Source organism: Leucoraja erinacea, chromosome 4 (genome assembly GCF_028641065.1).
Source record: "Leucoraja erinacea ecotype New England chromosome 4, Leri_hhj_1, whole genome shotgun sequence".
NCBI lineage: Eukaryota > Metazoa > Chordata > Chondrichthyes > Rajiformes > Rajidae > Leucoraja > Leucoraja erinaceus.
Window position 1 is genome coordinate 65,144,221 of NC_073380.1, and position 17,639 is coordinate 65,161,859.

General features: G+C 44.9%; 1 protein-coding gene across 1 annotated transcript in view; it reads left to right on the forward strand.

The window, feature by feature from the left end:
- Positions 1 to 17,639, forward strand: part of LOC129696508 (retinol dehydrogenase 10-like) — a 60,913-nt gene that overhangs the window by 25,564 nt on the left and 17,710 nt on the right. The window lies entirely within an intron of this gene.

The window sequence follows — 17,639 nt, forward strand, 5'->3', positions numbered from 1 at the left end:
CGGGCGCAGCGGGGACTTACCTCGCTGGGGACCCCTGGAGAGGAGCTCCGACCACTGTCCCTGCAATGCTTCTGGCTGCAGCGCGGCAGGGACTTTAGATCTTCGGCCTGCGGCCTACACCAGCTTGAAGCCACAGTCTCCAGTGGGGGGGCACCAATTCAGGACTTGCCTGGACTTTACCTTGCCTACACTACTGGACGCCTGCAGCGGCGGCTGCGGAGGGGTGAGGTACCGACCACGAGGGGAAATGGAGGAGGACTGGCCAAGTTGTGTGCCTTCCACCACAGTGATGAATGCTGTGGTGGATGTTTGTGTTAAATTTTTATTATGTTTTTGTGTGTTTTTTCATTGTACCTCTGCTGGCAAATTCATTTCACTTGTGACAATTGATGACTAAAACTGATATTGATTGATATTGATTGAAGTTTGAGGACTTCTGATGTACATAACTACCTAACGATCAGTCTGAAGAAGGATTTCGACCCGAAACGTCGCATATTTTCTTCGCTTCATAGATGCTGCTGCACCCACTGAGTTTCTCCAGCAATTTTGTGTACCTTCGATCTTCCAGCATCTGCAGTTCCTTCTTGAATACATAACTACCTTGTTCATTTCGCAAAACTTAATGAGATTTACAATCCTCCAGAATGTAACTGATGAGCTGGGGTTTTTCTATCTTGACGCAAATCTCAAACTAATAATAAATCCAGACACAAGTAGTAATACGGTCATTAATAAATGCATTTGCTGTGTTTTTTGGGGTAAAAGTGACACATTTTCAAAAGGAAAGCAGAAAGCCAATCTATTATTGCTTTAATGACAGTCGCAAGGTTCACGAAATGCAGGATGCAAGGCCAGAAGAAAGAGTAGACTAGGTGACTACATAAATATGCTCTGCTATCAAATAACACGTTGCTGATTTATTTTTCCTCTTGTCCTGCCCAATCCTAATCTCTCGGTAGTTCAAGAACTGTTTTCAATGTATTTAATCATGGCAACAATAAATGCAAAACTATAAAAAAATAATATCCCTCATTTGTAACTTCGAAAGCGACTTGTGTCCTGCCTTACCTAGGTCCTTAATGCTTGACTCCCGACCAAAAAAAACTACTATGTTTAGAATTATGTTTTAATGGGTTCTCTTAACTTGAATGTAGGCTCGTTCTCTTTAGTTTCTTCTTTCTTGAATAACCCCCTTATCCCAATGTTTTTTGGTTTTTTTTTTTTTGCTTCATTGTCTATGTGAGGAGGCCAGAACTGTATAGTTTGTGTGTTCTCGCCAAAACTGCACATGTTTGCAACCGTTCAATAGTTTGCTAAGAATATGCAATTAGTCGTAGAAAAATTGGACATACTAGACTGGAATTTGGGTGATGACTTGGAATATGCAAGATCCTGCAGCTTGGTTTCTACAGGGTGGATATGGAGAGGATATTACCTCGGTGGAAGAATTGTGAAGTGGGGGTCATTCCTTAAAAATAAGAGCACCATTTTGATGTAGGTACAGTCTTTTCTAAGTGTCAAGAGTCTCAGGCAAACTTCCTCCAATATTTTGAGGGGAAAGAGTGCTTGATACGCAAGGGGTTGCAAGGGGCAAATAGGAATGGAGTTTGGGTTGGCTGTAAGCCACAACTTTATTAAATGCTGGATTAGTCTCTAGTTGCTGAGTGGCCAATTCCTCATTTTGTATGTTGAGTTTCCTTGCTCCTGGACTCCAATTCCCAACTAGCAATAAGGGTTGGTTTATTTGCTGTACTTGAATGACTGCTTTGTTTCCTAAAGATGCCCCCAGGCTTTTTTGGAAATCAGTATCGTCGTGATGCACAAAACTGCAGAATCTGAAAATGGAAAATAAGTGAAAAATCATTGGGAAATTTATAATTCACGCAACAACTGTAAAATGTCATTGACCTGAAACTGAATTTCTTCACAGATGCTCTGATCTCATTGATCCCAGCATTTCCTGTTTCTTATTGCACCATTTAACATTCTTTTCTCTTTTAAATTCGATATTCTATTGCTTTCTTTGTAATCTTCTCACCCACTCGCTTTTTTTCAAAGACTATCCTCTTTACAACTTGTTTTCCAGTTTGCATTGTTAGCAAGCTATTTTAGTCTGTCGTTAATATTAATTTGTAAATGGCTAAGCTCCAGCAGTTGTACAGATGTGCTACAATTTACCAAACTTGTAGTAATTTATTTCAACTTTGTTTTCTGTCACTTGTTAGTATCCTTGTACCAGGAGGCCTGGCCAGATGCACATTTTTTTTTCTTGTGTGGCAATGCAAATATGTGGTATCTATTAACTTTGCTCAACTTAATGTTGGCTCAGATAAATGATGCCAGGGTCACATCAATGGCTAGTAAATTCTTAACGTAAAGAAACAACACTGATGGCAAACTATCTAATTCAGAGGGAAAATATATTTGCTCCAATAGAGTATCTGCAAATTATCTAATAATTTACAATTCAAATGTGCAAAATCAATACATTTTGAAATACAGACAGTCCCTGGGTTACACAAGATTTATATCTCTATATAACTAAAAGTCTTCGGTAGTTTGTGCCCATGATGTGTCTCTGTGTGTCAATCTGGTTAATTCCTATCTTCTTCGAAACGCTAGGACACAGCCTTCCCATTTTCACACATCCGATTCGCATTTCCCCCGTGGTGGCGAAAAACATCTTCCTGTCACACTTCCACTTATTTCTGAAGTTACAGCATTTAAAAAAAATACCCAAAACCAAGTTTTTAAATGGAAAATCTTTCAACCCGCTTCTTAAGTGACATCACAATGCCCCGCAAAGGGGGGGGGGGGGTTGGGGGGGGTGGGTTGGGAGGGGGGGGGGGGACCAGCTTCGGGTGACGTCAGGGGGAGGGCCGCATTTAACGGGGGGTTGCATATATAAGGTCAAAGGGCGTGACATACGGAGTCGCTCAAGCCTTCTACGCAACGCAACAGTACCAGACGTAACAGGTACGTTCTTGCCTGGTAAAAACCGCCAACAGCACTGCTGCTCACGGACGGAGAGAAGATACAAATGATTTTCGTGACTGACTTGTGAAAGAGCAGCGTGCTGGCGGATTGAGGGCAAGTCCTGGCCCACGGCTGCCCGGGGCTGGAGGCTGACTGAGCGCTCTGAACCCGAGCACCAAGGGACACTCAGACACCCAGTGTAAGTGGCCGAAGGAGCGGATCCTTCGGGACAGCCCTCGCTCTACCCCCGTGGTCAGCGCTGTCCTGCCACGGCAGCCCTCCGCCCCGTCTCCCCCTGTGCAGCTGCACTGTGACGAGCTGTGGGTCGGCAGTGCCCACACACTGGGCCGGGTGAAGGGCCGCAGCTCCGGGCAGCGGACACACGGGGACACAAAACCCTGCAACGTTCCCGTCAGCTGCAGCAACTTGGGGACAGTCTGGTCCCTCCGCCCACCCAAAGTCACTAACTAACTGGCACCGGACCCTTACCACCACACCAGGGTGATTCACGACCACGACCCCCACACGGGTGATTCACCCGACCAAAGGACCCGGACCCCACACAGGATGATTCACCCCCACCCCTGGACCCCGACCCCTGCATTATTTCACTGTGCCGAGGATCGGAGAGGGAGGATTCACCCCCACCCCTGGACCCCGACCCCTGCATTATTTCACTGTGCCGAGGATCGGAGAGGGGAGGGAGAGGAGAGAGAATGTGGTGGAATATTGCGTTGGGGAAACAGGTCAGTGATGGAATATTGCATTGGGGGAGCAGACCCAACGTGTCTGCACTTGGTCTAGTTCCTAATAAGATTCTGCCAGCCAATTTTAAGTCAGAATTTCTATTAATAATTACCCATGATGTATTGCTCTACACGAGCTTATTAAATTTTCATCAAATATTCATACTAACACTGTCCATAATTAAACTAATGGGTGAAACATTACTGTCTAAAAATGTTCCATACAAATTCTCACAAACACCTTAAGTTTGATTGCTGTAAGTCAGGTCATCCATATCCAGACGGTCCCTTGTACTTCATGATAGTGATAAATCCCTTGTCAAGAGGAGTTCAAATGCAGATCTGGGCCAGAATGTTGACTATCCCTTTCTTCCGACAGATGCTGCCTGACTAAAGTTCCAATTTATTTAATCTTGCAATAAATCGCAATGTAGCTGACCACTGTGTAAATTGCTTGTGTAAATAAAGACTTGCAAATTGTGTGATGCATTATACATTTTAGCCCCTAAATGTATCAATCAAAAAAAAACTCCTCTGGGATATTTCACCACAGACTTGTTAAAGTGTGATGCAGACTGCTTTCTGCCTTCTGCTCTCTTGTGGAATGTGAAATGATTTAACCAGCTGAGGAAAGATGATGCTGATTAATCTTAAATCGCATTCTTGGTGAGAACAGTGGATTTGTCACTTACGGACAAATAGTTCACTTGTCAATGTGACTCACTGTCAGTATTTGTCAGAAGTGTGGAAAAACAAAGCCTTTATTAGAGCAGTAAATCATTATTTCCCACGGTCACATTCTACTGTTTATGCAATGACAGTCTTCTTAATGAGTCCTTCAGGCTCTTTCATTTTATGACTGAGCATCATTTAGGAATTTTAATGAATAAATGTGACACTTGGGCTAGGATATCAATGCTAAACAATATTTCTTTTGTTTCAATATACCTGTACTATGGATTCTTTATCTTTCTTATTTAAACTTGCTCCAAGTTTGCAGCTGAATTACAATGAGGCTATTGCATTTGTGGTGCCATTAGTTATGTTAATTTATCTGTACCTACCACTTCTGCAGTTCACTTAATTGGCCAAGAGGATATTTGTTGTGTTAATAAGAATTGCATGTGTCTGCAGTAATATCTGTACAATTGGTTTCCCCACTGAGTCTTGACCATGTGGTCCCAGATTAGGACAAATCTGGATTTTTATTTAATAAGACATTGTGAACCAAGACCCAAAATGTCATCTATCCATGTTCTCCAGATGTGCTGCCCAACCTGCTGAGTTACTCCAGCACTGTCTTTATAGCAAATGGGTATCTGTCATTCCTTGTGTCTAAATAACAAGATACAAGTTGCTATCATGGATATTAAATGCTCATTGCTGCACAAAGAATTTGAGAAGCTCTTTCCTCCAGGAAATGGCAGAATGTGAATCTAGGCAAGTTTGCTGCAATTGTACAAATCCTTGGTCTGCAGTAGTGGTGCTTGATGTATCTATTGAGCCTTGCTCTCCTTGATCAGGAAGGGTATAATTCCTCCTTGATAGTAGCTAACCCCAAGGTAGAGCTTCAGGATGGTGCCATTTTCCCAGAGCTTGTATAATTGTTTAATGTTTAAATCCATCTTATCTGCCATCTTTTTTTCATTTGAAGGAGTATATTGTTGCCTATGCTTCACAGCAATTGAGACATACAGAACCCAGTTGTAGAAGAAGATACAATTATTCTTCAATCTTAAATGGTAAAGATACATTGCTATGCTATGCACACACTGAATAATAGCATAATTACGCTTAAGATGAGATTGTGAGCTTTACCTGTTATGGTCTGTTTAGGTCGACTAGGTCCCTGTTTATTGTAGCCTGCCTCCATTGGCTTGGGCTATCATCAATAGAGCCATTGCCAGAAAGAGAGTCACTGGAGAACAGCACTTCCTGAAGAGACCTGAGCAGATGTTTTAAACTTTTTTTAAATAATTTGAAGTGAAACTTGGCCATTGTGTATCCACACCTTCCCAAAGTTGAACTTGTTAGTCTGAAAATGAGGGGCATATTTGTCTACTTTGTTTTAAACACTTAAATGTTCTTGATTGAACCATCATTCTCATTAATTTGCACGACAGACTCAAACCAATCTTGCCGTTAAAATTTGTTTTGTGCAAACGATTGAATGTAGACTAGTGGTGTGCCTCTGGGTTCGGCGCTGGGCCCATTGCTGTTCGTCATCCACATTTGGATGAGAACATACAAGGCAAGATTAGCAAGTTTGCTGATGATATGAAAGTGAGTGGCTTTGCCGATAGTGAATATGGTTGTGAAAGATTGCAGCTGGATCTGGATCCATTGGCCAGGTGGGCTGTGGCATGATTGATGGAATTTAATATGGAGAAGTGTGAGGTGTTGCATTTTGGGACGTCTAACAAGGGCAGGACCTACACAGTGAACTGTCGGCCTCTGGGTAGTGTTGTAGAGCAGAGGGATCTAGGAGTGCAGGTGCATGGTTCCTTGAAGGTTGAGTTGCAAATAGATAAGGTGGTCAAAAAGGCTTTTGGCCCATTGGCCTTCAAAAGTCAGAATATTGTGTATAGAAGTTGGGAGGTCATGTTGCAGTTGTATAAGACATCGTGAGATTGCATTTAGAATAATGTTTAAGTAAGAACTGCAAATGCTGGAAAAATCGAAGGTAGACAAAAATGCTGGGGAAACTCAGGGGGTGAGGCAGCATCTATGGAACGAAGGACTAGGCGACGCTTCGGGTCGAGACCCTTTTTCAGACTAATGTGGGGGAGGGGGAAGGAAGGAAGAGGCGCTGACAGTAGGCTGTGGGAGAGCTGGGAAAGGGAGGGGAAGGAGGGAGAAAGCAAGGACTACCTGAAATTGGAGGTCAATGTTCATACCGCTGGGGGGGAAACTGCCCAAGCGAAATATGAGGTGCTGCACCTCCAATTTGCGGTGGGACTCACTCTGGCCATGGAGGAGGCCCAGGACCGAAAGGTCGGATTCGGAATGGGAGGGGAAGTTGAAGTGCTGAGCCACCGGGAGATCAGGTTGGTTAATGCGAACTGAGCGGTGGTGTTGGGCGAAGCGATCACCAAGCCTGCGCTTGGTCTCACCGATGTAGAGCAGCTGACACCTTGAACAGTGGATGCAATAGATGAGGTTGGAGGAGGTGTAGGTGAACCTCTGCCTCACCTGAAAATACTATTGGAGGAAGTGCAGGTGAACCTCTGCCTCACCTGGAAAGACTAGAATATTATGTTCAGTTCTGGGCACCATGTTTTGGATAGATATTGTCAAGCTTGAAAGGGTTTCAAAAAGATTTACGAGGATGTTGCCAGGACTAGATGGTGTGAGCGAAAGGGAGAGGTTGAGTAGGCTAGGTATTTATTCCTTGGAGCGCAGAGGGATGAGGGGTATTCTTATGGAGGTGTACAAAATCATGAGAGGAATAGATTGGGTAGATGCACAGTCTCTTGCCCAGAGTAGGGGAATTGATGACATAGGTTCAAGGTGAAGGGGAAAAGATTTAGTAGGAATCAGGGGTAACTTTTCCACACAGGGGTGGTGGGTGTATGGAACAAGTTGCCAGAGGAGGTAGTTGAGGTTGGGACTGTCCCATAATTTAAGAAGCAGTTGAACAGGTATAAGGATAGGACAGATTTGGAGAGATATGGACCAGGCACAGGCAGGTAAGACTAATGTAGCTGGGACCTGTTGGGCAGTGTGGGCATGTTTGACCGAAGGACCTGTTTCCACACGGTATCACTCTCTAGAAGAATTATATCGCATCTCAACTGCTGGACTTCTCGGGCATGACACACATGCTATATTTGAGCACTTGCCTCAAAGATAGCTGCTGAATTTCTGCAATATTTTTCCTTGCCACTTGGCTACATCCTCTGTGCTTGTAACACATGCACGTGTGGCAGTAGTGTAGACGGGGCATCTTGGATGGCATGGTCAAGTTGGGCAGAAGGGTCTATTTCCATGCTGTATGACTCTGACACTGACTATTGATATATAACCATGTAATCTATGTACTTAAAGAGTTAGTTTCTGATATTTGTAACCTGCATTTAGATATTTTTAAAACAAAACTAGCTTGAGTGTGGCTCGTATCATGAGATACGCTGACTATCTTCCATTAGAATACAGCAATAACCCAACTACTGATTTATAACCATGATTCTTGTAATACTGAGTATTATAATTGCACATGGTCAAAGTCTGCTCCAACAACCAGAATAATAAGCCCCCTCATTAATGTCTGTAACCAGCTTGTGTTATTGGGTGCAGGTAACAATATTGAGTGATTTGGATGGCGGTGGAAAGAAAGGGCTTGTGACTTTTTTCCATTTTTTTTTTTTTGCAGGATTCCTGATTTGGTTTTCAAGAACTTTATACATTAGCATTTTACCTTCAATTTTCCTACCCTTGTTGGTGCTTTGAATATGTAACTAATTTCTTTGATCATCACTTCATTTCTTTCAATGTCTGCACATCATTTACAGTGTTTCCTATATGCCAGATTATTTTTTCAATATACGAGATGCTCTGTGCCCTCTGCTCTTCAGATGGAAGTCAAGATGTCACAAGAAGAGCCTTCTACTCAGCGGTTCTTCTGCTCAGCGGCTGTGGAAAGTATCTTGTCCGGAAATATCACGATTTGGTTTGTGAACTGCTCTGCCCAGGGCAAGAAGGCTCTGCAGAGAGTAGTGCGTTCGGCCGAACGCACTCTCTTGGTTCTTGGTTTCTTGGTCCTCCAAAATATTCCAAATGGAATTTAAACTGGAGGTGGTGATGGGAACTTCACTCGCCCCTCTGCAGGATTTATACATCAGAAGGTGTAACTCCAGAGCCAATAAGATCATGGGAGACCCCTTCCATCCCTGCAACGGACTGTTCCAGCTGCTACAGTCAGGCAAACGCCTCCGTGACCATGCTGTGAGAATGGAGAGGGGGGGGGGGGGGGGGGGGGGGGGGGGGGGGGGGGGGGGGGGGGGGGGGGGGGGGGGGGAGAGAGGGGGGGAAGAGAGAGGGGGGGAAGGAGAGAGGGGGGGGAAAGGGGGGGGGGATTAGTAAGCACATTGTTTCCCTAACGGCATTTGGGGGGGGGGGGGGGGGGGGGGGGGGGGGGGAGAGAAAGGGGATTAGTAAGCACATTGTTTTAATGGCCGTGGAGCTGGCAATTTGATGGTTTTTTTCTCTCTACCTATGGTTCTCTAATTTCAAAGTTGCATGATATTTTCCTGTCATATAACCTTTTAGAGAAGACCAGACAAGCAAGTGGGATCATAAATGTATAAATTGCAACACTGGAGGATCGCCATAGGCAACTGTTGAACTGTAAATTAACTTCATGTTAATTTACAGAGGGGGGGGGGGGGGAGGGGGGGGGGGGGGGGCTGGGCTGCGGCATCACACTCACATTAACCACCCCCCAAACACACAGGTGGGGGGAGGGTGGGTGAGAAGAGGGGAGGGAGGGGATAGGAGGAGGAGGAGACGGGACAGATTTGGGAGGGAAAGGAGAGCGGGGTAGGGGGTGAGAGAGGGGAGATGGGGAGAGAGATGTGGGGGGGAGAGGTGGGGGGAAGGGGGAGAGAGGGAGGGGAGGGGGGGGGAAGGGGGGAGAGGTGGAAGGGGAGGGAGGAGGAGAGGGTAGGGGCAGTGATGGAAGAGGGACAGAGGGGTAGGAGGAATGGTGGAGAGAGGGAAGGGTGTGGGGTAGAGAGGGATGGATGGGGGAGGGGGTGAGGAGAGGGAAACAGAAACATAGAAATTAAGTGCAGGAGTAGGCCATTCGGCCCTTCGAGCCTGCACCACCATTCCATATGATCATGGCTGATCATCCAACTCAATATCCTGTACCTGCCTTCTCTCCATACCCCCTGATCCCTTTAGCCACAAGGGCCAGATCTAACTCCCGCTTAAATATAGCCAATGAACTGGCCTCAACTACCTTCTGTGCCAGTGAATTTAAGAGATTCACCACTCTCTGTGAAATCTTTTTTTCTCATCTCCTTCCTAAAAGATTTACCCTTTATTCTTAAACTGTCACCCCTTGTTCTGGACTTCCCCAACATCTGGAACAATCTTCCTCCATCTAGCCTGTCCAACCCCTTAAGAATTTTGTACGTTTCTATAAGATCCGCCCTCAATCTTCTAAATTCTAGCGTGTACAAGCCGAGTCTATCCAGTCTTTCTTGATATGAAAGTCCTGGCATCCCAGGAATCAGTCTGGTGAACCTTCTCTGTACTCCCTCTATGGCAACAATGTATTTGAGCATTGGGCATTGTGACATCACACGATGGAACGTTCACCAGGGGCTGGGGCTCCTGCAAAGGCATATGTAAATGAATCCATTCCGATTGGACATCTGTGAGCATCGGGCATTGTGACATCACACGATGGAATGTTCACCATGGGCTGGGGCTGGGGCTGCTTCTATGGGTGAGAAGCCAGTTTATTTTTGAAATATTGGGGGGGGGGGGGAGGATTTGATTTAAAAACGTGTACTTAAACACGACGAAATGTAATGAGGAGCGGATACTTAGAAAGAAAAGTGAAATCTCTACCGAAATGGAAAAGAGCAGTGGGCATTGTGATTGGACATCTGCGAGCATTGTGACATCACACGATGGAAACGAATCAAAAGGCAGAAAGGCAGCCGGACTTCGGGCACACAGTTTTATATAATAACTAGACCAAGTGCAGACCCGTTGGGTCTGTTTCCCCAACGGCGTTTGTGGGGGTGTGTGGGGGGAGAGGTGAGAAGAGGGGAGGGAGGAGGAGGAAACGGGATAGATTTGGGAGGGAAAGGAGAGCGGGGTAGGGGGTGAGAGATGGGGAGAGAGATGTGGGGGATGGGGTGGGGGGAAAGAGTGGAGAGGGAGAGTGGAGGGGAAGGGGGAGAGAAGTGGAAGAGTGGGGAGGGAGGAGGAGAGAGGTAGCGGGAGTGATGGAAGGGGTAGAGAGGGAAGGGGGTGGGGTAGAGAGGGAAGGGGGGTGGGGGAGAGAGGGGTGAGGAGAGGGGGAGGAGAGAGTGGGAGAGAAGTGAAAGAGTGGGGGAGGGAGGGGTAGCGGGTGTGGTAGAAGAGGGACGGGGGAGTGGTGGAAGAGGGACAGAGGGGAAGGGGTGGGAGAGAGGGGAAGGGAGGGAAAGAGAGAGTGGTGGGGGTGGGAGAGGCATGGGGTAAGGAGATAGAAGTGGGAGGGAGGGGTAGGGGGAGTGGTGAAAGAGGGACAGAGGTAGGGGGAAGGGGTGGTGGTAGAGAGGGAGAGAGGGTGAGGAGAGGGAAACATAGAAGCATAGAAATTAAGTGCAGGAGTAGGCCATTCGGCCCTTTGAGCCTGCACCACCATTCAATATGAACATGGCTGATCATCCAACTCGGTATCCTGTACCTGCCTTCTCTCCATACCCCCCTGATCCCTTTAGCCACAAGGGCCACATCTAACTCCCTCTTAAATATAGCCAATGAACTGGCCTCAACTGCCTTCAGTGTCAGAGAATTCCAGAGATTCACCACTCTCTGTGTGAAAAATGTTTTCCTCATCTTAGTACTAAAGGATTTCCCCTTTATCCTTAAACTGTGACCCGCTTGTCCTGGACTTCCCCAACATAGGGAACAATCTTCCTGCATCAGACAAATGCAATTCAGGACTTTTCTCTTCACAAGCAAAGTCAGAATGACGGTTAGTGAAGAATTTGAATAATCGCTGAGCGTTCAGATGCTGCGCGCGCCTCCTGCACTAAAGGGGGGGGGGGGGGGGGGGGGAGCGTGTGTCGTCACACACAAAGATCTTGTAGCGGAGAGCTCCGCGATAAGATCTTTAGTCACATACTAAGCACACGCCTCCACAAACAGATGAGCGTCTTCTTGATTGGAGGGCGCGTGGCCGCCTCCACAAACAGTCACATACACCGAGGACCCGCCCCCACAAAAAATATTGTGTGAGGAAGGGGAGGAGGAGGGTGGGGGGGGGGGGAGGAGAGGATGGGGGGAGAGAGGTGAAGGAGGGGGGTGGGTTGGCTTGGAGCGGGCGTGCATGAGTCGAGAGAAGAGAGAAGGGCAGAGAGAGGCTGGTACCACAACAAAAAAGCTGTATAAACTCAGCGGGTGCGGCAGCATCTATGGACCGAAGGAAAAAGGCAACTTTTTTGGCCGAAACCCTTCTTCTTCCGAGTTTTGGCCAAAAAACGTTGACCATTCAATTCGCTCCATAGATGCTGCCGCACCCGCTGAGTTTATACAGCTTTTTTATGTCTACCTTCGATTTTCCAGCATCTGTAGTTCCTTCTTAAAGACAGAGACTGTGCATGGTAAGGGAAGGAGGAGGGAGAGGGGGAAGAGTGTGGAGGGAGGGGGATAGTGGGATGGGAGGGGGAGAGGGGGGGGGGGGGAGAGAGGGGGGCGGAGAGGGGGATAGGGGGGCGGTGAGAAAAGGGGGGGCGGGAGAAAGTGGGGAGGGGGAGGAGAGGGAGTAGCAGGAGTGGTGGAAGAGGGACAGTGGGAGTGGTGGAAGGATTTGATTAAAAAACGTGTACTTAAACACGACGAAATGTAATGAGGAGCGGATACTTAGAAAGAAAAGTGAAATCTCTACCGAAATGGAAAAGATGTCGGCGATTCTGCGTCTGGTTTCGGAGTTGCAGTGAATCAAAGGAAGAAATGCAGCCGTACATGTAAATGGATCCATTCCGATTGGACATCTGCGAGCATTGGGCATTGTGATTGGACATCTGCGAGCATTGGGCATTGTGACATCACATGATGGAAACGAATCAAAAGGCAGAATGGCAGCCGGGCTTCGGGCACACAGTTTTATATAATAACTAGACCAAGTGCAGACCCGTTGGGTCTGCTCCCCCAATGGTGTGATCCCCCAACCCAATATTCCACCATGCACCCGTCTCCTCCAATGGAACTGAAGCCGTTCTCAAAAGTAAGATTCCAGCACTGCCCTGCCTCTTTAAAAAAAATCCCTGCCTGCTGCAGCAGTGAAAAGTTCAGTGTTCCTGTCTTGCAACATTGTTTTGAAGTGTGTTGGAAGCTGAGGAAGGAGCAGCCGTCAACGAATCGAAAGGCAGGAAGGGATCCGTACTGCAGGCGGACTGATTTGAATTTTATATATATATATATATATATATATATATATATAGATAGATAGATATTAATGGGAAACTAATATATTAAATCACATACTGCATGTTTTTTTGAGCTAGTTTGTCAAGAAAAAAACTGCAGTAATCAAAGCCCGAAAGGGTAGGATGGGGCTCAACCCCAGTGTTTAGATGTTGGAATGGTTTTTTATCATTCTAATAGAATGGTTTTCCAACTCCACTGGTAATTAAACTTTTTTTTACTCCTAGTTTTCTTTACATTTTTAGGATGTTCAAAAAGTTGTATAAAATAAACACTTCAGAAATTAATTAATTCATGTTTTTTGCTCATGTGACGAAATAAATTATATATAAAATTATACACAAGGGAGAATAAGATGAACATTAAAAAAAACAAAAGAAAATTTAGTTGAGGGTGAATGAAATTTTGTGATAAAGACTCAAAGATGAATGACACTGAAATAGTTTAAGATGCACTGGTCTATGCAAGAAGAGCAACCGTCTGTTCACAGGTGGAATCGAGCAGTGCTTCAGACTACAACTTCAGCCTTCAGTAGAACTTAAGTACTTTTAGCCAATTTAAATTTGTCAGTGCAAGCATGAAGATAACAGAACATGAGGTCATGTTGTGTCATAATGGAAAGCTTTGTCGTAATTTTGATAGTGTTGCTTGCGTTCTCTAGACTGACAAAATACTAAAGTTGAATACTACGGTTCCCATAATGACAGCAAAATGTTGATGAGGGAAGTTACTACCTGCAGCATCTTGTGTTTAATCAACTTTCTCTTGTATGCTTCCCTTGTATGGTGTTCCTTTTTGGTCAGAGTGTAACCTTTTTGGTAACCCTCTCTATACCTGAGCTTCCATATTAAGAGCCTCCACATGTTCCTGGCATTGCAGTCTTGATGTGAACTGTTAAAAGTCTGAAGAAGGGTCTTGACCTGAAACGTCACCCATTCCTTCTCTCCAGGGATGCTGCCTGTCCTGTTGTTACTCCAGCATTTTGTGTCATTTGTTAAAAGCATCACTTGGCTTCCAATTACATACTATTTACTGGTGGACCAGTGGTCAGCAGAATATTTCATATTAGAATGGATATTTTTTTGCCAAATTAGAGTAGTGTTTGTCATTTTTTAAACATGACTGATTAAATATCAGCAATTGATTATTAAAACTGCACCAATTCCTTGTTGCTCTTTGCCAGGGGATTGTTTCCCTTTCTAATCTGACAGTGAAATTGCCTTAGAAGACCCGCTTATTTATCTGGGATGTTGACCACGGCCTTTCATTTTCCACCCTCCACCCCAACAAAATCCCCTAAAATCTCCTTGTCCAAAGTATCGACATTGGGACACGTGCATTAGAGCATATAATATTGTCATTCACTAATTCTCCTTGGTCATTGAAGACTTGGACCAAATCCTTGATCATGAAGCTTCTTCCTTGACTATTTTAGACTTCTATTTTGCCCTTGTATAAGGTGGTGCACCTACTCCCGTACTCTTAAAACTGGTCACTGTTTGCCCATTGTTTCTGTTAGGCAGCAGTGTATATTAGTGATGTAGAGATTTGTCACTGATATTGTCTGATATAGTGCAGGCATTCTAGCATGAAATTTGGCATCTAGAATAAAAGATGTCAGTATTTCTTGATGTGTGGTAGCCATCGCCTATTGGCTGCCAAACATGTTTTAGAGATCTAGATTAGGTATTACGAGGAAACGAGACAACTGATGATACTGAGGTATGTCGGGATTTCAAAATTGAGTTGTGAACATGATATGGGAGTAGAAGCTTTATCAAAATTAGTTGTTGGAAGTAGTCTTGAGAGATTTTGGGGATCCAGCAATTCCTTGCGTAGCAGTTGAAGACTTGAGGTGTCAGGAGTGAAGTGATCATAAAATCAAATGAACGTGAGGCTTAAATTAAAAAACAAATGCTATTGTGCAGGTTAATGGGGCAGATGCTAGGAATGTGGCTGTGGAGCAATTTGCTAACTGAACGTAGAGGTCTGAATTCGTAAGAATTGATGTTTTATAGATTAGGTGGGAGAATGAGCATGTCTTGTTAGAATTGTTGAGCATGGATTAAGTTTCAGTAACGCGTGAGCCAGGGAATGGTGGAAAAAGCACAATGGTAATAACTATATGGAATTGGTCATATTTGACAAAGATGAACATGCTAACCAGTTATGAGCACATTTCAGATGGAATTTCAATTACTAATGCTGTACCTCACTTTATCACCTGTTTTTCTTCGGGTGCAGCAATAATAGGAATTGTTTCAATGCTACTGCATATTGAAGTAGGAAATAAGTCGAAACATTGGCTATTTCCTTCGCTCCATAGATGCTGCCTCACCTGCTGAGTTTCTCCAACATTTTTGTCAGAATCACCTAGTCAGAGTTAATTGTTGCTCCAGTAGCAGGCTAAATGTAACAAATCATGTTATGTCTGTAAATCTGTAACTGATACTGCACATTTAATGCATTTTCTCATGGCAGTGTACTTGAAAACTTCTCTGACTTGGTCATAGTTGCTTATTCAGCAACAGGGCCTTCTGATTTTAAATGGCATGCCAGAACAAGCCCCACCCATGGATAGTGAAACCTGAAGATATGCAGGGCAGCCAACATTGGTTGAGAGTGAGAAATTGCGAGGGAGCGTAGCGACCAAGGGGGGAGCGTACCGTGGGCGGGGGGGTGTTCACCCTCCCACGGTAGGTAGCTTTCGCATTTTTCAACTTGAAATTGTGCAATCTGGTGCATACTGCAGCGAGTCAAGTGTAAGTTAAACTTACACCTAAATGCAACATTTGTGCTTTAAATTGGATTAGGTATGAATAAGGTTAGGCTAAATCACATTCCTAATTACATTCCACAATAAAGCCAAGCTCTGATCAACAGGTGCAGCACATGAATGACTATATTCATGTATGGAAATCAGATTATATTCATGCTGTTTTCATATATATCATGAATCATTGGCCATGATCATATTGAATGGCCGGATGCAGGCTCGAAGGGCCGAATGGCCTACTCCTGCACCTATTTCTATGTGTGTATATATAGAGGGATAGAGAGGGAAACAGAGAAACAAGGCAAGAGTCGGACTTCCATCACTGTTCTGCACAAATAAATGAATCAACCTTACCCTTTGAATATAGAAACAAGGCGAAAATAATGCCACATATTCAATGCCACATATGGTTCAACAAAATTAAGATGTATATGTAAAAAAATATATGGAAACAGGCCCTTCAGCCCAACCAAGTCCACACCGACTAGCAATCTATCATATACCAATTCCATCCATCACGCCAGGGACAATTTACAGAAACCAATTAACCTGCAAACCGGCACTTCTTTCGGATATGGGAGAAACTGTAATATCCAGAGAAAACCCATGTGGTAATAAGGCAACAACTCTACCGCTGCGACACCGTGCCACCCCATTAAATTATTTTTTCTGTAATATTTATTATGGTGTCTCGTCAATAAAGATGAACACATGATTCTGATTTCTGCCCTTAGTTGGATAACACACATCTCCAGTCATTGTGTTTTATGGCTGGTTTTCAACCTCTAGTCTGAAGGTCTCGACCCTAAACATTACCCATTCTTTCTCTCCAGAGATGCTGCCTGTCCTGCTGAGTTTTTCTAGTTTTTAGTGTCTATCTTCAGTTTAAACCAGCATCTGCAATTCCTTCCTCCATTATTTGTGAAGCAAAACAGGTCAATAGACAATAGGTGCAGGAGTAGGCCATTCGGTCCTTCGATCGAGAACCGCCATTCAATGTGATTACGCATCCCCAATCAGTACCCCATTCATGCCTTCTCCCCATATCCTCTGATTCCGCTATTTTTAAGAGCCGGATTGGCGGCGTGGATTGGCGGCGCTGGCGCTGGCGCTGGCGCTGCCATGTGAGTTGAAGGGCAGGAGAGAGGGAGGGAGGGAGGCTGCAGCGGCAGCCGGCAGCACAGCGCTCGCAGCCGGTATACAGAGGCACTGACACCCGCTGCCCGGGACCAACGCGCTTCCCCAGACCGTGCAGATCGCTGTCATGTGGCGCAAAGAGACAAACTGTGCTGTGGAAGGACTGAAGACAGCATGAGAGAATTCTGTCATCCGCGTGAGGGCGTGAGAATTAGTTGAAATGCATGATTCTCATGCTCAAAGTGTGAGAGTTGGCAGCCCTGGATATGGCATCGCTGGAAATACCTGGGCCAGGCAGCATTCATTGGAACAGTCAACGGTCATTAGAACACATACTTACTGATAAAGGATGGTGAAAGCTTGATAATGGCAAATCTTAGTGGCATTATATGGGAGAGAAAAATGCTAGGATTGAAATGCAAAACACCACATATGGTAGAAATCCTTGGGTGGGAATTAAAGGGAGTATTATTGGAAATGACCAGGACGTTGGGCAGCAACTAGCTCATTTTGATAAAATGAAGGCTTCATTTTTGATATAATTGAATTTGAGAACCAGGGTTTATGCCATGTTGGAAGTTGAAGCAGGCTTGCAGCAGTGCAAGAAGTTGATTAATATGGGTGAGGATTTTAAATTGATGGCTGACTAAGCAGAACTTCCCTAACTCAGTTTTTTAAGTTTCGAATTTCAAGCTTTATCATTTTTATTAGACTTAATTACAAAACTAAAGTCTATTAATTTGAAGTAACTCGCTTAAAATTCAGTTTACTTGAAGCGGTTCCTCTCATGAATGGAGCTGCTGAATGTAATTGCTGAATCCATGCCAGGAAGTTCATGCTCCCATGAGGAC